The sequence below is a fragment of the Carlito syrichta genome, unplaced genomic scaffold (genome assembly GCF_000164805.1).
Source record: "Carlito syrichta isolate Samal-C Ts95f unplaced genomic scaffold, Tarsius_syrichta-2.0.1 Scaffold305211, whole genome shotgun sequence".
Lineage (NCBI taxonomy): Eukaryota > Metazoa > Chordata > Mammalia > Primates > Tarsiidae > Carlito > Carlito syrichta.
In genome coordinates this window covers 548,210-570,220 of record NW_007249307.1, presented here as the reverse complement: position 1 = coordinate 570,220, position 22,011 = coordinate 548,210, and the positions used below count along the sequence as shown (strand labels likewise).

Below are 22,011 nucleotides of genomic sequence, written 5' to 3'. Positions count from 1 at the left end.
CAGCGGCGCCACGTGACCGCGCGCCGCGCTCACGTGACCCGGGAAGATGGCGACCCTGCGGGCGGAGCGTCTCGCCGCGCTGCGGAGTCGGCCCGCGGAAGGTGAACGGGACTGGAAGGCGGGGCGGGCGGCCCTCGGCACGCGAGGTTTTGGACGGGCAGGACCTGGCGACGAAGGGAGCTTGGTCTGCAACCAGGCCTCTGCCCCTGTTTCTCCGCGTGACCCCGGGCACATCGGCGCGCGTTCCTGGGCTTTCTAAGAAGCAGGACAACGTACCACCCTGTCAGGAAGGGGAGAGAAACCAAAATGAAGTGATGGAAGCGAAGGCGCTGTACAGATGCCCCCTGCTGTTCATCTGGGTCTGCTTTCCGGGAGGGGTACGCTGGGGTGGTGATTGCTAGTTCCCCGTGTCATCCCGAGCCCTTGCTCTGCGTCTGCAATCCTCTCCCGCCGCGGTGGCCATTCCTCCCAATAAGGTGTGTGTGCTCCGCTCTTGCTCTGCTTTGGCCGGTGTAAGGGCCAGAACACTCTCCTAATCATTTGAAAGGTTGTGAGGCTAAAAGGACATGCTTCGCAGGCCTTTGCAAAGTTCAAATGATATGATGATGGGTTGGAACGATTTCACTTCTCCTTGTAGAAGGGGCAGCTATTTTCCCTCGTAGAACTTGTCACTAACTGGTATTACGCGTCGGTTGCCTGTCGCCTGTCTTTCTCATAAGAATGTAAGATCCAAGAGGGACCTTTCTTCTTCACTTTCTGCCCCCTCCCCCCCTTTTAACACACACACCAGGTGAAGGAAGTTGATTACCCTCTGCAGTTCATGGCGCAGCATATGCAGCATCGTCCTTAGTCCATGCAATTGCCATCTCTGTTTTGGTTTCCTTAATTTTTAATGGTCACTCAGTGTTCATTTGCATTCTCCACTCTTACCAGCACCTACTTTGTATGTTCACAGATGTATGCCCAACAAGTAAAAGAACACTTGGCACACAGCATGTGTTCAATAAATAACTGTTAAATGAATTAATGTATAAAGTGCATAAGTCATAAGTGAACAATAATAGTTCACTTACGTAATAATGACATTATACTCATGCAACCACCACCAAGGTTAAAAAAAACAAACAAACACGTTACCAATATCCCAGAAGTACCCCCTTTGCCTTTTTCATTACTTACCCTCTTTTCTCCCAAATAGTAAGCACCCACCATCTTTGCTTCTTCTTTTTTTTTTTTTTTTTGAGTTGGAGTCTCACTCCTTTACCCAGGCTGGAGTGCAGTGGCATGCACGCTCACGGTCACCCCAGCGTGGACCTGCTGGGCTCCAGCGATCCTTCCACCTCAGTCTTCCGGAATAGCCAGAACTACAGACGCGCACTACCACACCCGGCTATTTTTTATTTTATTGTAGAGACGCGGTCTTTCCAACTTGCCCTGGCTGGTCTCGATCCCGCAGGCTCAGGCAATCCACTCGCCTCGGCCTCCCAAAGTGCTGGGATGACAGACCGAGCTACCAAGCCTGACCTATCTTTGCTTCTTATACAATCCATTTAATATTGCCCATGTCTCATAAACGGAATAATACAGCATGTACTTTTTTGCACTTGTCTTCTTTTGCTCACCATTACATGGCAATGGATCATTTATTTTCATTGCTATTGTCTCATATATTTTTTTCTTTTTAAAAGTACTTCAGCTTTTTATTGTGACATAATTATAGATTGATATGTAGTTGTAAGAAATAATGTAGGAAGATCCCATTTACTCTTTACCCAGTTTCCCCCATGGTAACTATACTATAGTTGTATGGTATAATGGTAACTATGCTATAGTATAATACCACAATCAAGGCATTGACATCGATACAGTCAAAATACAGAACATTTCTGTCACCACAAACATTTCTCTTGTCACTTTTTTATAGCCACACCCATTTCCACGCTGCCTCCACCCCTTCCTTAACTCTGGCATTATTCCTGTAATTTTTTTCATTTTAAGAATGTTATATAAATGGAATAATACAGTACACCTTTTGGTGACTTTTTTCACTCAGCCCAATTTTCTGGAGATCTATCCACATTGTATCAACAGGTCTTTCCTTTTTATTGCTGATTAGTATTTCATAGTATGAATGTACAACAGTTTGTTTACCATTGGCCAGTTAAAAGATATTTAGTTTGTTTCCAGTTTTTTGCTATTACAAATAAAGCTGCTATAAACATTTGTGTTTGGAGTACAATTGCTGAGTCAGCTGGTCATTGCATGTTTAGTTGTTGTTTTTTTTTTTTTTTTAAGAAACTTTAAACTGTTTTCCAGAGTGGCTATACCACTTTACGTTTCCACTAGCAATATATGAGAGATCAAGTTTCTCCACGTCCTCATTAGCATTTGGTGTTATTGTATTTTATTTGTAAATAAATTTTCTACTGTATTTTGGTTGAGACATTCTGGTAGATGTATCTTGGCATCCCATGGTGGTTTTAATTTGCATCTCTCTGATGGTTAATGTTGGACATCTTTATGTACATATTTACCATCTGTTTATCTTTAGTGAAATATCTGTTTTTTACCCATATTCTAATTGGAGTGTTTCTTTTTTACTCTTGAGTCTTGAGATTCTTTATATATTCTAGATGTTAGTCTATTGTCAAATATGTGGTTTGCAAATACTTTTTTCTAGTGATATAGCTTGTCATTTTACCTTCACAGGGGCTGTATTAGTTTGCTAAGGCTTCTGTGACAAAGTACTACAAACTCAGTGGCTTAAACAACAGAAATTTATTGTGTTACAGCTTTGGAGGCCAGATGTCCAAAGATCCAGAGATCAGCCAGATTCTTCTCAGAGCTATGAGGGACAGTCTGTTCCATGATTCTCTCCTAGCTTCTGCTAGTTTATTGGCAATCACATCTACGATGACCCTATAACTGTGGCTTTGATGGAACAAAAGCTTTAATTCGATGAGATACAGTTTATCAATTTTTCCTCTCACAGATTGTGCTTTTGGTGTCAAGTCTAAGAATTCTTTGCCACTCCATAGACCCACCAATTTTTAATTTTTTCTTGAAGTTGTATGTTTTACATTTATGCTTTATATTTAAGTCTATGATCCATTTTGAGTTAATTTTGTATAGTGTGTGAGACTTAGGTTGAGTGTGTGTTTTGCTTATGAACGTTCAATTGAGTCATACCATTTGTTGAAATGACTATCTTTTTTCTTTTCTCTCTTTCTTTTTTTTTGAGTTGGAGTCTCACTCTGTCATCCAGGCTGGAGTGCAGTGGCATGCTCACAGCCACCACAGCCTTGACCTGCTGGGCTCAGGCAGCCCTTCTGCCTTAGCCTTCGAATTAGCTGGAAACACAGGTGCACACCACCACGCCCAGCTACTTTTTTCATTTATTGTAGAGACAAGGTCTTGTCATGTTGCTCAGGCAATTGTTTTGCCTCTGCCTCTCAAAGTGCTGGGATTACAGGCATGAGTTACCCGGCCCTGCGAAAAGGCTATCTTTACCCCCACTGAATTGCTTTTGCACCTTTGCGAAGAATCAGTTTGGACATACTTGTGTGGATGTATTTCAAGGGTCTCTATCCTCTTGCCTTGATCTGTGTGTATATCCTTCTGGAAATCACATCCTGTCTTTATTACTGTAGCTATATAATACATTTTGAAATCAGGTAGACTGGTTTCTCCCACTTCATTCTTTATCAAAATTGTTTTATCAATTTTATTTCCTTTGCTTTCTGATATAAATGTTTGAATGATCTTGGCTATGTCTAAATAGTTTACTGAATTTTGAAAGGAACTGCTTAATTAGGGGAGAATTGACATCTTTAGTATGTTGAATCTTCCAATTTATGAACATGATATGTTTTCACATTTATTTAGATCTTTGATTTCTTTTATCTTTGTTATGTAGCTTTCAGCACGCAAGTCCTGTATTTCATTTTTTAAAAACAATTGAAAATTATATTTTATTTTTAATTTTAGTGTCCACATGTCCATTACTAATATATATAAATTCAACTGATTTTTGTGTGTTTATCTTGTATAAGCCAACTTGCCAAAGTCACTTATTCTATGAGTTTTTTGTATATTCCTTGGGACTTGTGAATAGACAGTCATGCTATTTGCAAATAAGGACAGTTTTATTTCTTCCTTTCTGATCTGCACACCTTTTATTTCATTTTCTTGCCTTATTTTAGTGGCTAGAACTTTCAGCGCTATGAGAAAGCAGACATCTTTGCCTTGTTTTCAGTGTTCAGGGCAAGGCCTTCAGTCTTTCAGTGTGTTAACTGTGGGTTTTTTGTAGATACTGTTTATCAAACTAGGGAAGTTCTTTTTCCTGTTTTTGTGGGAGTTTAAAAATCAACAGTGGATACTTAATTTTATCAAATGCCTTCTCTGCATTGATTGATATGTGATTGTTAATATGGTAGGTTAAATAAATTTTCAAATATTGAACCAGCTTTGCATCTCTAGATTAAATTCCACCTGGTAATAGTTTATAATACTTTTTTTTTTTTTTTTACATATTTCTGACCTTTATTTGATAATTTTGTTTGTTTTTGAGTCAAGATCATACTGTGTCATCAAGGGTGGAGTAAAATGGTATGACCAAGGCTCATTGACTCCTCAACCTCCTGGGATCAGGTGATCCTTTTGCCTCAGTCTCCCAAGTAGCATGCCTGGCTAATTTTTTGATTTTTTTTGTAGAGGTAAGGTCTCACCATGTTGCCCAGGCTGGTCTCAAGCTCCTGGGTTCAAGAGATCCTCCCACCTTGGCCTCTCAAAGTGCTGGGATTACACGTGTGAGCCACTGTACCTGGCTTATTTGTTAATATTTTGCTAAGACTTTTTGCATCTATTTTTATAAGGGATATCGGTCTGTATTTTTCCTTTTTGCCTATATTGTTTTGTCTAGTTGTGGTATCATGGTAATATTAGCTTTATAAAATGACTTGGGGAGTATTCCCTTCTTTTCTGTTTTCTATAGATTGTGTAGAATTAGTTAATTATTTTTTTAAAAATGCTTGTTAGAAGTCTCCAGTGAAACTGTCTGATCCTGAAGATTTCTTTTTGAGAGTTTTATTTATTTTTTTGAAACATTTTTTATTTCAAAATTGCAGGGGTACAGTTAAGGGTTAGGTATACAAATATGCATCATTCAGGCACCCTTGTTGATAAGGGGTGTCTCCCCGTCCCCAGACAGATATTGACTACCGTTAATCCCACCACCCTTCCCTTCTCTGTCTCCCCCCCCCATAGTTTCCCACCACTATCAATCCTTTTCTTATAGTATTATGATAGATGTTCAGGGTCCACTTAAGAGTGAGAACATGTGATACTCAGATCTTGTTTCTGTGAGAGATCACTCAGTATTATAGACTCTAGTTCCATCCAGGTTGCTGCGAAATTCATGATTTTGTTCTTTTTTATGACTGTGTAGTATTCCATTATGTATATGTACCACAATTTTTTAATCCAGTCCTCTTTTGATGGACAGCATGGTTGGTTCCAGGTTCTTGCTATTGTGAACAATGCTGCGATAAACATATTAAGAATTCAATGTCCTTAAGAGTTATAGGACTGTTCAAATTATTAATTTCATGTGGAAGAGTTGTAGTACTTTGTGTTTTTTGAGGAATTAATCCATTCCATTTAGGCTGTCAGATTTATGTTTATATAATTGTGTATAGGGTTTCCTTTTTTATCCTTGGGATTTCTGCAGGGTCTGTACTAGTATCCCCTGTTTCATTCCTGATACTGGTAATTTGTGTCTCCTTTTAACCTTGTCAGTCTTACTAAAAGTTTGTCAATTCTGTAGATATTTTCAAAGAACCAGATTTTTGTTTCATTGATTTTTCTATTTTTAATTTCATTGGTTTCTGCTCTTATCATTGTTCTTTCCTTTATTTTGCTTCCTTTGGACTTATTATGCTCCTCTTCTTCTAGGTTCTTGAGGAGCTTAGATTATTGATTGAGACTTTTCCTCTTTCCTAGTATATGCATTTAATGCTACACATTTTCCTCTCACCACTTCCTAGGCTTTGTCCCACATATGTTGATACGTGGTTTTCACTCTTTTGGTGTAGTTTTAAACATTTTCCTGATTTTTTTTTCTTTTGAGTTGAAGTGTCACTCTGTTGCCTAGGCTGGAGTGCAGTGGCACGCTCACGGTCACTGCAGCCTTGACCTGCTGAGCTCAGGCAATCATTCTTCCTCAGCCTTCCAAGTAGCTGGAACTACAGGAACATGCCACCTGGCTAATTTTTAAATTTATTTTAGAGATTAGGTCTTGCCAGGTTGCAGAATAGACTTTTTTTTTTTGAGTTGGAGTCTCACTCTGTCGCCCAGACTAGAGTGCAGTGGCCGCTCCCAGCCACCACAGCCTCGACCTGCTGGGCTCTGGCAATTCTTCTGCCTCAGCCTTCCAAGTAGCTGGAACTACAGGCGTGTGCTACCATGCCCAGCTAATTTTGATTTATTGTAGAGACAAGGTCTTGCCAAGTTGCCCAGGTGGGTCTTGAACCCGCGGGCTCAGGTAATCCACTCGCCTCAGCCTCCCAAAGTGCTGGGATTATAGGTTGAGCAACCGAGCCTGGCCTGTAGTGTTTTAAAATGCATTTTTTATAGCCTTTTTGGTGGTTACTCTAGGAATTACATTACACATATGCAACTTATCACAGTCTATTGGTGTCATTATCTTACCAGTTAGGGTGAAGCACAGCAACTTTTCTTTCCTTTACACATCTTTACCTTACCTCATTTATAATATAATTGTCTTAAATATTTTCTCTACATACATTTAGAGCCACATTAGGGTTAACATTTTTGTTTCACATTTCAGACATAATAGAAAACCCAAGAAAAGGAAGAAAGCCTGTTTGTTTATCCGCATTTCTGCTTGCCTTGTCCTGTCTTTCTTCTTGATTGTGGTGGTTAATTTTAGATGTCGACTGGATTGAGGGTTGCCTAGATGGTGGACAAAGCATTGTTTCTGGGTATGTCTGTAGGGTGTTTCCAGAGGAAATCGATGTGTGATACAGTGGACTGGTAGAGGAAGGTCTGCCCTCAGTGTGGGCGGGCACCATCCGGTTAGCTGAGGGACTAGCTGGTGCGGACAGGCAGAAGAAGGGGAATTCTCTCTGCTGTCTCTCTCCTTTCTGGAGTGGAATGCCTTTTGTTCTCCTGTACTTGACAGAAAGACTAGGGTAAAGTACATCTATTCAGTCTTCCCAGAAACAGAAGTATCTTAGGTATCTTTAAATGTTAAGTCTCGGGAGTGTCACACAACGACAAAGATGGTATGAGGCCCCCCAAAACAGAATTTATTTATAAAAATTGTATATTCTTACGTGTTTAAATTTCAGTCACCTTCAAAGTACTCTCCCTTTGAGGGGGTACACCTATCAAGGCACTCTTTTCACTGCTCAAAACAGTGTTTGAACTTGTCAGTTTTGATGCCTTTTAGTTCTGCTGTTTTTTGTTTCACCTCTTCCACAACAACAAACCGTTTTCCTTTCAGAACTTTTTTCATCCGGGGAAACAAAAAAAAAAAGGTATCTTGGGGTGAGATCAGGTGAATAGGGATGATGGTGGCGTATGGGGGTCATGCTGTTTTTGGCCAAAAATTGCTGAGTACTCAGCACAGTGTGGACAGGTGCACTTGTAAATCACCCATCATAAAATGGGCTAACGCATTGACAGACTCTGCAAAAAAAATTCATTGAACCCAAATGCAGCCTCTCACAATAGTGCTAGAGGTACACTGATGCTAATGGGTTCCGATAACACCTAGCAGGGAAAGCCTGTACTACAAGGGCCCGCCCTCTAAAAAATAATTCCAGATTTTTTTGTGTCCCCAGATTTTTTTTTTGATTATTCAAAGCCATGTGTTTTCAGACTCTGAGTTTGTTTTTTTCCACTGTGAATTAATTCATAGGCCTCTTCGAAAGATGTTGCCAGACAACTGTGTCAAGAGAGCTTTTCCACTTCAGCCCTTGGCTCAAAACAAAACAAACAAACAAACAAAAAACTCGTGGATATTAAGTGTTCTATCTTGTCTGTGAACAAGAGGAGGCAGAGCAAGTAAGTGTGGTCAGAAATTACCTTTGGCAACAGGCCCTCTTAACTTTTTAGTCTCTTGATTTTCCAGTCATTGTCATGTCCAAGAAAAATTTCCCCCGGAATGTCTGTTGATATTTATAGCAAACTTGGATAAACGAGACATGGATGGGAGAACTATACCCAGAATCAGAGTTCCTGACAATTTTCTTTTCAGATTTATTACCTAGATGGACAAAAGCCATTCTTTTTGTGATTCTCTTTTCCAACCTGATTTGCTGATGCTGATAAATTGTTAGCTGGTAGACTTTTTAGGAATTTTGGGCAGAAGCTTTGAGGCCTGAGTGAGATTGGGGAGTATGTGCTGCTGTGTTCCATTGGGCTTCCATGGGACTGCTTTGTGTACCTCACTGCCTCCTAATCCTTCTGTCCCACCAGAGGGTCCCCTTCTCCTCACTCACCTGATCTCCATAGGCAACCAAGAGGAAGAGCAAGACTCATATTAAGTTATGTGGCAGTGACAGCTGTGTCTCTCCAAGGCGAATATATTTTTAAGCAGGAGTTTTTCTTTATCCAAACAGGCCCATGTTATTGTTATTTTTAAATTTGGGGCTTTGTTTATTGAAATCAGCTGTAGAAAAGTAACAGGCAGAAGCAAGATTATGAAAGTGAATTGGAGACTTAGTTTGGGTTATCCCAAAAGTGGATCATGAGGCAAGGGCTTGGGTGCTGGTGGTTATTTGGGAGGTGGTTCAGGAAAGCACAGAAGATGGAGTGGGGATAACCATACTGGAAGGGAGGCACACCAGTAAGAGAATGTGTTAGTAGGCACTGCTATGGAAAACAGGGCCTCGATCTTGGGCTTCTGTAAGAAGCCAAGCAGATACTTCAGAATTGTTCCCTTGTAGGATATGGAGGCTGGAGTGTTTATCCACTAACACCGCCCCTCACTTCCTTCACTTCTGGATCGGGTCTGGCTGCAGCCATGCAGCCTCCAGCCATATCAGAGAAAGCCCCACAGCAGAGAAATTTACCTCCAGAGAGTTGCCTTAGGTTCAGCTAAGTCTCATTCTTGTCACAAGGTGATCAGTAGCCACATTCACACTTCCAATCTCCAAGTTATCCTCAAAGGACCTAGGATGGGAACACAGCATTTAACAAGGCGGGATCAGGCACTCTTACTGGGCAGTGTCCACACTACCAAACAGGAGCTATTTGTTGTCTTTGCCCTCCCAGGTCACAGCTTAAGGGCAAGGGCACGAGACTTCTACCACCCTGGATTCAAAGCTCATAGTCCACAGGGGCCCAATATCTCTTGTCCCAGTTCAGCAAGCACAGCTTCAGGTTCTCAAAAGGAGCCTGCATGCACCCTCAGGGAAGCCCGAGGCCACGGCCCCCTAGATGCAGTCCTCTCAGTCCAGAGACTTTGAACAGAGGCAATGTTGCCTAGGAACATAGCTGACTTTCTACTGCTCTCAGGTTACCAGGGAAACAGCCCTGGAAAGTTAACTGGAGGCCAGATTCTCAGGCAGAAGAAAAAGGGATAGATTAACCTCTGCCCACAAGTAGAGAGTGTTTGGCAAGCTGACGGCTTCCTAGGTCAGTCAGCTGCGTTTGTCTTCTAAAGTAATGGATGAGCTTTGAGGAGGGTGCAGACACGTGGGCATCAGCATCTACCACGGAGGCCTCTGGACTCACCTGACTTGGCTGAATGATGGGCAGTGTTCAGCAGCGTGAGGGTAGAGCCCGGCCCCTGCCTCATGTCCCTGCCTCCTGCTTCCCCTGCAGCAGCCTCAGGCTCTGCACTGGGCTGGTGGCATTCCATGACCTGTCTTCTGCCAAGGCGATCCTGTCTCTCTTTCCAGAAAACTTTCACCAAAACCTCAAAAACTTGCTGACAAAAATCATCCTAGACACCTACAACTCCACCGACCAGAGGTTAGCAATATTAATTCCTATATATTAAAAGCCTTTTAGGCTGTAATTTTTTTCTCTTTTTACATATAGAGGTTAAATTTTTTTGTTTTTATTTTATCAAAATGTGATCATGCCGTTTTATAACTTCAATGAAAGATAATGACATTTCAGGTCCATATTTACCTTCAGTATCATTGCAGTGTCTACATGTATTCTATGAAGAAATTATGTTTAATTTAAACATTTCTTGGTGTTGGACATTGAGGCTATTGGCAGTTTTCCACTTTAGTGGAAATTTTCCACCATAGTGTAAATTTTGTTCATGTGTTTATTTCCTTACTGGGTTAAAGATGCTTATCATATTGAGGCTATGGTCTTCTATTATCAGGTTGATCATCAGAAAGATTACACCAACTATTTTTCCATCAGTAGGACACAGATGTGCTTCTCTCCTCACACCTTCATTGAGGGGACTTTTTCTTACACTTTTGCCCAGTTCTACAAATGGTAAATAATACCTCATTTCATATCTTTGACACTAGTGACATTCAGTATCTTTTTCATCTGTTTTTGGTCATTTTTATTTTTTGTGTGAATTATCTGGGGCAGAACCCTTTAAACACATAAAATTTAAGTGGAATTAATTATGTTTAGCAGAAGGCTTGAATAAGTCTCTCTAATAGCAGTAGTTGATAATGCCTGATGACCAAGGGTTTTATTGTTATGAGCTTTCTCATGTATGATCACTCTATTTGCTGTAGCATCAGACAGGTCTGTTTGGATGTGTTTTTGCAGAAGATGCAATGCTTTGTGTAAAGGTGCTCCATGAAGAGAGGATAAGTTGACCTGTTCTGTCTTTGAAAACAATGGCATAATAAGCTAACAGTGCATTCAGGTTTTCTTCCTTTTTTTTGTCCTAAACTATGAAAACTAACTGACAGTACTTATTGTCTTAATATTGGTGAGTTTTGTAAAACAAACAAAAAATGACTTCTTGAAAACGAACAGTACTTATTGCCTTAACATTAGCTTAGCGAATTTTGTAAAACAAATAAAAGACGGCTTCTTGGAGGGAAAGGTCCCTGCAGTCCTTTCCTGTTAGCAGATGATCATAGGTCTGAAGATCACAGGAAGAGCAAAGGCTGGATCTAAGGACCTCTTCATTGTCAGAACACTTGATCTCATCCCTTTTCCATTCTTTTTCCTCATCTTTCCTGCTTACACAGATTTACCTGGAGAACTGAAACCCGAGCAAATCAGAGTGAGTACCAACAAGTCTGCCTTTCCTTCCTTACCCCTCTGCCCCAGCCCTAGGTCTAAATCTTTCAGGTAACCAGCAATCTTAACACAAACCAAAGTGAGCATTCTAGTCCTAACCTAAACTCTGTGTGTTGTGTGTTTTTTTAAATCCCATGTAAGCATTTTTTTTCTGATTATAAACCTATGAGCAGGCACCCAGAAAAACTGGAATTATCTTTTGGAGGGCAGGCTCCTTATAATACAGGCTTCTCTTGCTAGGTAGATGTTCTAGGAACCCACCGGTTTTTATCTGGAAATTTAAATTTTTTATCTTAAAGATATGGGGTACAATTCAAGGTTAGGTATCAAATGCTCATCAGTTTTTATCTGAAAGTTTTGAGAAGTTTGCATCACAATTTGCAGACGAAACATCCTGAGTTGTGGCAGACAAGTAACTGGCTTCCCCCATGACCGCATACCTGCCCACACTGCTCTGAGTGTTCAACAGTTTTTGACCCCCATGCCCCACCCTCCCTATTCACCTGGGGGACTTTTTTTTGGTTGTTTCCCCAGATGAAAAAAGTCCTCAAAGGGAAACCTTTTGCCAGCGTGGAAGAGGTGAAACAAAAAACAGCAGAAACACTAAAATCATCAAAATTGATGAGTTCAAAAACTGTTTTGAGCAGTGGAAAAAGCATTTTGATAGGTGTATTGCATCAAATGGATCGTACTTTGAAGGTGGCTAAAGTTTAAACATGTAAGAATAAATATACCACTTTTTCATGAACACTGGGACTTTTGAGGTCCTCCCTTGTTTAGGTATGCTATTAAAAAAAATAAACATCCCAAGCAGAAAGTGAAGTACTTAAGATAATTACATTTTAATTGGGGAAAAAATTAATAGTAATTGAAGTTAGTTTGAAAGACTCAATGAAAGTGTGTGTTTTTTAAAGGGTTGTTATGCTTATTCTGAGCCAGTTGCGGTGCTAGAGCTGTTTATCTGTATGTTAGCTCATTTCATCTTCCCAACAGCTCTGTGAGCAAGGCCAAGGTTATTCCCATTTTCCAGATGAGCAAATAGACACTTAAAGGCTCAGACAAGTGGTAGAACCCATATGCAAGCCAACTCTGTTTACTTCTAAAACAAGAGTGATACCCCTATTGCTAAGGCTGCACGTTTCCCAAGCCTTAGGTCGTGACTGGTCCTCTAACTTTGTGTCACTTTCTCATTCCGTTCTGAGACCTGGAGGGCTAGTTGTTTGGGCAGAAGCCTGGAGGTGCTGCTCACCGTGAATCAGTAGCAAGTGCAAGTGGCACCGAGCAGTGAGTGAGGCCTGGACTTGCTATGCATCTTGGGCCCTGTCTCTCTCTCTCCGAGTCTTGCTGCGTAGATCGAATATATATGCATGTGTAGTCCTCAGAGCTGCCTGTCATGGGGTAAAGGCTAGGTAAATGTGAATGGCATGAGCTCCGAGCTGAGCTGCCCCATCCACAGTCTCTGCCACGCTTGGCTGACCTGGATTGGAGAGAGCATATCAAAACTTCCTCAGGCAACACCAGCCATGTAGCCATCCCCACCGGCCTGCTCCTGATAAAGGTACGTGCATAGCCATGCTCCTTAGAAAGAAGGGGCAGCTGTGATGCAGCACTTGGTGGGCCATCCAGAGCATAGTCTCTGATGTTTGGGGTCCTCTAACCGATCAATTGAAAAAGATTAGCATCTTGCAGATGCTTGTGTTTATTTACAAAGCATACAGGTACTACTTTACTAGCACATTATAGACAGCATAAAATATACACTGAAAGTCGAGATTTTAAAACAAGTCAGGTGGAAAGCGATATTTTGAAAATAATTTGCTGATACCTGAAGATGAACATGTATGTTGAGAGAAGTTTAGCTTTAACAGCGGGGTATGCGTTGGAACTTCAGGTCGCCTGCCTGATGATTCTGGCGACTTAACCCTCCGCGCCAGTGTGATTGGGCCGTTGCTGTGTGCAGTGTGGCTGATCAAGGGCTTGAGGGATCGGGAAGCCTCAGGTCTTCGTTCATCTTTCCGTGCCCTTGTCTCACGGATGTTGTCTTCACTTCATATTTCTCTTCAGGAGCCTTTTTAAGCCACATTTCCATTTCGCAGCACCTGTTTAGTCAAAACTGGGTACATAATGTGGTATGCTGTGTCTGCTTAACCAGATACCCAGAAGCTCATACATAGGATGTAAAAATATTATATTAACATTATTCTTTTTTTTTCTTACGTCTTTGAAAATATTTTCTTTCTGTTTTTTGTTTTCGATGTTTGTTAGTGGCGGGGACTGGGGCTCAGGCGGCCCATTCCTTGGATAGTGATCATCGTGCCCCATAGACAGTCTCTGAGCCCTAACTTCCCTTCCCACCTCCCCCCTTATTGGTGTCCCCAGTGTCTATTATTTCCATCTTTATGACCATTTAGCTCCCACAGAGGAGAGAACATTCAGTGTTTGGTTTTCTGTTTCTGAGTCAGTTGGCTTAGGATCCATCCATGTTGCTGCAAAGGACAATATTTTTTTCTATTTTTTATAGCTGCATAGTATTCCATAGAGTATCATTTTTATATACCACACTTTCTTAATCCAGGCAGTTGTTGGTGGGCACTCAGCTTGGTGCCATGATTTTGCTGTTGTGAATAATGCTGCAAGGAGCATATGAATACAGGAAACTTTTTAAAATATTGATTTATTTTCCTTTGGGTAGATATCTATAATAGAATTGCTAGGTCAAGGCTCAAATGGCAATTCAATTTTTAGTTCTTTGAGAAATCTCCATACTGTTTTCTGTAGAGATTGATCTCTGCAATCTCACCAACAGTGGATGGGAGTTCCCTTTTTCCCGCAACCATGCCAACATTTGTTGTTCTTTGACTATCTAATAATAGCATTCCGACTCGTGTGTGGTGTTAGCTCATTGTGGTTTCAATTTGCATTTCTCTGATGATTAGTGATGTTGAGCATTTTTTAATACATTTATTGACTGCTTTGTGTGTCTTTTTTTAGAAGCATCTATTCACGTCCTCCCACTTTTTGATAGGATAGTTGTTTTTTTTTTTTCATGTTGAGTTGTTTGAGTTGCTTATAGATTCTGGATATTAGCCCTTTGTCTGAGGCATAATTTGCAAATATTTTCTCCCATTCAGTTGGTTATCTGTTCACTCTATTAATTTTTGGGGGTTTTTTTGGTGCAGAAACTTTTTAGTTTCATTAAGTCTCCTTAAGTCTATTTTAGTTTTTGTGGCAATTGCTTTCGGGGTCTTTGTCATTAATTGTCTAGACCAATGTCCATCAGAGTGTTTTCCTAGAATTTTTATAGTTTCAAGTCTTACATTTAAGTCTTTGTTCCATCTTGAGTTAATTTTTGTATATGGTGAGAGATAGAGATCCATTTTCATTCTTCTGCACATTTTAATTTTCCCAGCACTATTACTTGAACAGAATGTCCTTTCCCCATTGTTTATTTTTGTCGGCTTTGTCAAAGATGACTTTGTTGTAGGAATGTGGGTTTATTTCTAGGTTCTCTATTATGTTCCATTGGTCAATCTGTGTATTCTCTTACTAATATCATACTGTTTTACTTACTATAGCCACATTTCTTTTTAAGCCACATATCCATTTTGTAGGGTTTATTTAGTCAAAATTAGATAATGTAGTGTGCTGTATCTACTTAACCAGCTACCTAGAAACTCAACACCTATAAGAAAAATGAAGAATTAACTGTGTTCTAGCAACTAAGTTTTAAATATTAATAATGCTTGGTTTCTTTATAATATAATAATTATAATAATGTTACATTTTATAACATAAATTTATAATAAATAAATGATATAATAATTATAATTTTACAATATGATAAATATAATGAAGTTGTAATATTTTTCCTGCATCCCAATGGATTATTTTATGTATCCAGTAGCGCTTACTTCTTTTTTTGAGTCATACTCTCACTCTGTTGCCTAGGCTGTAGTGGCCACCACAGCCTCAGCCTGCTGGGCTCAGGCCTTCCAAGTAGCTGGAACTACAGGCTTGTGCTACCATGCCTGAATCATTTTTTGATTTATTGTAGAGACAAGATCTCACCAAGTGCCCAGGCTGGTTTGAAACCCTAAGCTCAGGCAATCCTCTCACTTTGGCAGAGCTTACTTCTTAAAATACTGATGTAAACACACACTGTTTTCTCACTTGAGTGCTAAGAGGGTATAGCGAGATGCCTAAACCTTGACTGGTCCTTCTCTGATATCCACCCAGGCTCTTGTTGCAAATAGCCATGGAGCAAGGCCTCTTAGGCATCTCCTTCACTCTCCTCAGTTGCTGCATGACCCAGAAGCAGATACTCTCTGTTGCTCTTAGCAAGGAGCCTCTTTTCTGAGGTTCAGCAGAGCTGAGGTCAGGCTTGTAGGTCCAGGGCTCACTTATAGGGAGACAGGAAAAGAGACAGCTTTGACTTTTGGGGACATGTTCTCCTTTCAGATCCAAGAAGATCCCAGTCTGAATGGAGACAAACCCTCTACCTCTGCTGTCATCACGGAGCTGAGCAAAGGAACGCTGGACACCATGTAGCTGGGCGGAGCCGCATCTGAGACCAGCTTTCTGCCATGGCCAGTGAATGACCCAACCAGCCGCCAGCGCCCACCGCCATGCCTCAGCTGCTCGTGTGCAATGAAGCGCCTCCCGACATGCAGGCTGCCCTTGCCGCTGCAGCTGACAGTAGGCAGGGCAGTGGGGACAGAGGGGAGTCTGACATCCAGAGGACAGTTGGACGGAGTGGAAGCAGCCAGGCCCCTTGCTGTTCTCCCTCATCTTTCTCTTTCTGAAGCTGGTGAGCAGAAGCCTCCATTTCTAAAAGGCTTCTGTATAAAACCTAATTACTGCCAAGGCAGTGTGACAGGCATGTTTTGTCAGCTGCCTCCGCGTGGCTGCTTGAGAAATTCAGGCCCAAACTGTGGAGCTTTTCTAGTGAGTTATTTTCAGCATTAGCTCTAATTAGTTCATTTCCAACCCAGAACACACGGAATCAGGAGGGTGATACCAGCAGTTTCTGCCTCTGTCAAAGCAACCAGACTGATCCCACAGAGCAGGGCCAGCAGCAAGACCCACTCACGGTGTTCTCAGAGACCCCTTGGCCCTCTGGACTCCTCTTCAGCACAGAAAGTCTGCAGTGGGTGCTGATTCCCTTCGTGAAGCTAGGGACCCTTTCCTTGACACTGTGCAGCCACTCTGGATGAAGAAATGGGAATAATTGGAAGAAAACAACAGTTCTAAAATTTCATGGTTCTTATAGCTTCTGTCCTTCACCTGACTTGTTGCTTTCCTCCTCTAGTGCTGCCTCTAGTTCTTAGAGGTGATCCCAGTTTCCTAATTCCCAGTCAAGCCCTTGATCCATGAGTGTGACATTAAGTCAGGCATATGACCTCACCGCCTTGTTTTTCCCTGTCATTTAGAACAAAGGAAGCATGGCCAACAGTATGTGCTTGTTACAAAAGCTACGATGAAGACCCTCCTTTGAGTGTAAGCCCACAAGAGCATCTCTGTTCCATGTCTCACGAGCCGTAGGGACTCCAAGTGTGATGTCTTACTCCTTTGCCCAGAGCATCCTGTAGCAACAGCTTGCAGCCTGCTCTCTGAGCACGTTGTTTTGGCAGTTCTTTGGTGGTGTGTGTATGGGTGGGTGGAGGAGGTGGACTTCGGGTTAAGAATATGTTCTTAGGAGTCAGACAGCAAGGGTCAGAAGCCAGCGCTGCTTCTCAGTGGTAAGGCGCTTGACCTCTAAGGCTCAGTTCCAACCCATTTTGTCCTTTTAAAAAAAATTGTATGATAATAGTATCTATAGAACTTTTGTGAAGATTAAATCATATAACGTATCTAAAAGCACTTAGCACTGTAGCAACTAATAGGAAAGGCTCAATAACGTTAGCTTTGATTATTAGTGGGAATAAGAGGAATAAGCTCATTGTATTCATTGTTTCGTAAACTATTAACAGGGTTGGCATGAGAATGAATGTTATTATTCTTTTTTTCTCAACACCTTCTGGAAAATGGCTTCATTAGGATTTGGTCCCAGATTTATTTTTATTTTTTTTGAGTTGGAGTCTCACTCTGTGACCCAAGATTGCAGTGACATGCTCATGGCCACCCCAGCGCCAACCTGCTGGGCTCCGGCAATCCTACCTCAGCCTTCCAAGTGGCTGGAACTACAGGCATGCGCTACCATGCCCGGCTAATTTTTGATTTACTGTAGAGATGAGGTCTTGCCAAGTTGCTCAGGCTGGTCTCAAACCTGTGGGCTCAGGCAATCCCCTCACCTCGGCCTCCCAAAGTGCTTGGATTACAGGCTGAACCACCAGAGCCCGGCCAATCCCAGATTTCTTTAGCTTTCTCTCCATGCCACAGGACTCTGCAAGAAACATGGAGTTCTGTGACTCGCTCCATTTGGAGATTGCTGCAACTGAAGTTGACTTGAGATAGCTTACCTATGCCTACCCAGTGAGATACTAGAAAAGTCAAGGAAAAAAAAATTCCAAAATTCTTTGCTATTTTTTGGAAACAACTGCCTTCTTTTAAAATGGCAGCTCTTTGCCCTCTTTGGGCCATATCCGTTGAGAATCTCATGAAAGCTCTGAATCCTTTCTGTAGGAAATGTTCATTCAATTATGTGCATGCAATAGCAGGAGATCATGAACCCCAGAAGCCAGCCTTCTACTTCCAGGTTGAGAGCCCCTGCTCTTACCCTCAGGTTGAGTTCAGCCTTGTCAAACTTACTCCTGTCTGTTTTTCTTCTGCTCCCTATGATCTGCAGACATAGATGTCAAGTCCCTGTTCTCTGAACCTCTCATGGGTATCAATAAGAAGCTAACTTACAGCAAGGAACCCAGCATAGATGTCTCGGCAGTTGCATGTCCTCTCTCCTAGATCGATCCGAATAGAGCCATCTAGGTGTATTCCATAGAGGACATTTGATAACTGGAAAAGTCAATGCGTGTTTACTGTCCTTCACTTCATGTGCTTGGCAAGGGGTTTGTTTTCCACTGTTAGTGATGATGGATTGCTTGCAGGCCTTCCCTTATCTCAAGAGGACCTTCTAGCTCCTACCTATTGATCTCAAAGGACGTTCTTTCATTCAGTGCCTGTCTGGTTTTCCGGTAGTACTTTGTGTAATGAAGCAGCTATACTCAAACTGCCCCTTCCTTAGAGTGTGGCAAGGTCTAGATATCCACACTCCATCCACAAAAGGGATGAATCTCTGTGGCACCTGTGCTGGCTATCCAGCTCATTCTACCCACCCAGCAGTGAGGGTGAGCATCTGGCTCTCCCGATGTGCCACAGAGGTTATCTTCTGAATGTCCATGACTCCAGTTAGCCAATCTGAATCTTTCTCTGGGGCTTTCTCTGCTGGAGTCATCAGAGAAGACTGCTGCCTGCCTCTAGATTCTGATAGTGAGGCCACCAATGCCAAGGTCAATCTTCCTGCCACACAGAGAAAGCCCATCTATAGTTGGAGAGACTATCTCTACCCCAGAGATTGGGAATAAGATGAGAAAATTCTGTGTGCCTGGTGTGAAATGCACTCCACCTCTTCCTCCTTGGGTGTTCATCAGGATAGACCAGGCTTGTGTTAAAGTGTACCCAGCATTTGTTTTAATCAGGAATGGTAAGACACATAGACATGGAGATGGTTGTTAGGAGGAAGATGTTTATACTAACAGCCCTCGAAACAGGAGGTGTGGTATGCCATGCAGAGCCACGTGGGAAAGGGCCATTTCTTCGGGTCTTTTGGGGGAGCTGGAACCAGATGCTCCTCTTCCTTCCCCTTTTTCATTAAATATCGAGTCACTAGTCTCCAGGGAGGGGACTCCTTATATCCTACTGGCTTGGGGAAACAAATCACATCAGAAGCAAGCAGACAACAGCAAAGAAGTTTGTGACCTGAATAATGTTTGTGGGATGCCAGGGTCCCCTGAAGATACCTTCACCCTGACCCCACGGATGGCCCTCAACATGTGAGCGAGCAGGTGTTCAGGTGAGCACTCTCCAAACACTCCAAGGAACAGGCTGGAATTTGACTCCATAGAGGGAAAAGGGAAAATGGAATCTGGTTCATTTAGTGTCCCTGGGCACATATAAAACCCCAGCTACTCAGCACTTTAAGTGACTCAGATGGTTCTGATGTCATTGCTGCCCTGTCAGTGGATCAGACTTGTCCCTCGGCTCTAGGAAGATGGTCACTGCTCGTCCCCTTAGAGGGACCTTTTGAGAAACTGATGTAGCCAATTACCTATATAAGCCAAGGTGCTCTGTCCTGGATCCTGGGTGCTCCACCACCATGGAGAAGTATGTTGGTGGATCTTCTGGGCACCCATCCCAGGTACTTGACACTCCAGCCCACAAGCCAGCTTGGGGAGGACTCAGCTATTCAAGCTTCACAATTTTATGATGGTAATTTATGGCAGGCGATACCTGACAGAAAACAGTGCGGTAACTATCAAATAGCAAGTGCTTCTACACCCAGCCATGCCTTTCCAAGCACTGGCTGCTATCTGTTAGATCCAGATGGTAAATCAGGAGCAGTCTGAGAGCATTCCATCTCCATCTGTCATCAAACAAACCTGCTCGCTGTACCAATTGTTCTAAATGTACAACTGGGATTTATTTTAATCAGGAAGGCAAGACACAGATGTGGAAATGATTGTCTTGAGGAAAGACATTTGTACTCACGGAGCCTAGAAACATGAGGCATGGCATGCAGGGTCACACAGGGAAGGATCAGGCTTGGTCAATAGGCAGGGGAAGAGGGAAGAGGAAAGGCCTATACTAGGCTTTTTACAGGAAGGAATAATGGTCAAGGCAGGGTAGGCATGCTGAATTAGTTTGGGATTAGATAGTTTTAATACTTTGGATGACTTCTGGGCTGTAGAAGGGGTTCCTAGTTGTCCAGTATCTGGCCCTAGAGTGACTTAGGCAGGGGGAATACTGACTTGGTGTGTAAGAGTTTGATAAGAGAGATAGTTGGGGGTATGGGCTCTGGATTGGTTGGTTTTGTACATCAAAGCCATGCTCATAGGAGAGTCACTGCTCTCTAGGAATTAGCTCTGGGAAGGGCAACCTCTTTGGATCAAGGTCACAAATGCTAGAGCATCAAGAATACAGAAAATAAGAATATACAGTCAATACTAGGTTATGCTGCAGTAACAAACAATCCTGAGGTTGCAATGGCTTTTAACAACAAAAGTGTCTTTGCCAGAGCTGTACGTCTGATAAAGGTTGGAGGCAGAGGGTGATATTCTGTTCACTGTAGTCACTAAGGGGCCCAGGATGATGACTTCAACACACACCTCGTGGTCAACAAGGCAGGGCAAGGAACTGTGGCAGATTTCGCCCGTGATCTTAAAGCACCTAGAAGGGACAGGAGACTCACACAGATACACCTAACTATAAAGAGGGCAGAGGAGTTCAGTCTTACCATGTACCAGGAGGGAAGAGGAATGGAATATTTGTGATTAATTCTGATGACTACTGCCCCAGCATGTGAACTAAAAGATTCCTCTTTTGCTTAAGCTAGTTTACACTTATAAACAAAAGAATTGAGAGTAGTAATACAAATGTGTCTTAGCATCTTTTCTGATAAATCTCATCACCTGAACACACGAGAGGAGAGACATTTTGCAAACTACCATCTTATGGATTCACTCAATCTCCTGAGGTTATTGGGACATCCAATTGTAAGTATTTATGCATGTCACCAAGCAGAAGTCAACTCAGAGCTAAGTCCAGGGCTGAGCTGGAACTCAGATCTGGGTTTTTGACTTGAGGACTAGTTGTTTCTCCACTCTTGCCTCATTTGGGGAGAAGGAAACTCATGATTCTTCACAGCCTGAATTTTCCCTTGTCAACTTTCAGTTCTTTCCCTCATTAGTCCTGCCTTACCATTTTCACCTGGACCACGTTCATAATTTTTTTCTTTTTTTGGCGATTTTCAGGTCCAAAGACAAAAGGCGAGACGGCCACACATTTGGGATCTTTCCCACACACGCCAGTTCTCTAAACACACGGTGGGCATCATGTCTAGTAGTCATTAGTCAAGCCCTGTGGTCTGATCTTCACAGATTTCCAAGAAGTTAGTTCAGCGTGGTGGGGGAGGCTCTGTCATTTTGTTAGTAAGGTGAGATGTTATCAGCAATAAGTTTGTTTTTAATTTGTTTTTATACTTTAACCTAGAAACCAATAACTATGTGGCATTTTGAAAGTTTCTCGGTGGTTAATTATTTACAAGAACTGTTTTGAACCTGCAACCGCTGGCTTCCAAATACTGGCAGTAAATATTATCTTACCTGCATTATTTTGACCTTCGTACAGTTCTTTGGTGCTCACATTTCTGTGGTTTAATTGTTCTTTTTACAACTACTTTAAGAAAGAAAAAATGATTCTTAACATTATTCCCTGGTTGATGCTGGAGGACCTTAATCTCCAAGGAGAGAGAACCATTCTTTATTTGGAGAAATGTCTTCTGTATTGAGAAGATACAGAAGATTCTTAGGAATAATGTGTAAAGCATAAAGAATCAGGGTACATTTGTTGTGCTTCTCAGTCTCACCTTTGTCATGAGCCATTAGGCTTTAAGTCTCTAGAGTTCCAGGTGACTAAATACAGTAAGTCTGAGAGTCTGTGTTTCTGTTAACCTGGGCTCTTAGGAAAGACTCTAATGGGTTTTTACACTTTATCTGTAAGTAAAGATAACTATTTAGACAATGCATCTAATAAATTTTCAGT

General features: G+C 42.0%; 1 pseudogene; it reads left to right on the top strand.

Moving 5' to 3' along the window:
- Positions 1-1,999: 1,999 nt before the first annotated feature.
- LOC110595919 lies at positions 2,000-17,242 on the top strand (annotated as a pseudogene).
- Positions 17,243-22,011: the final 4,769 nt, after the last annotated feature.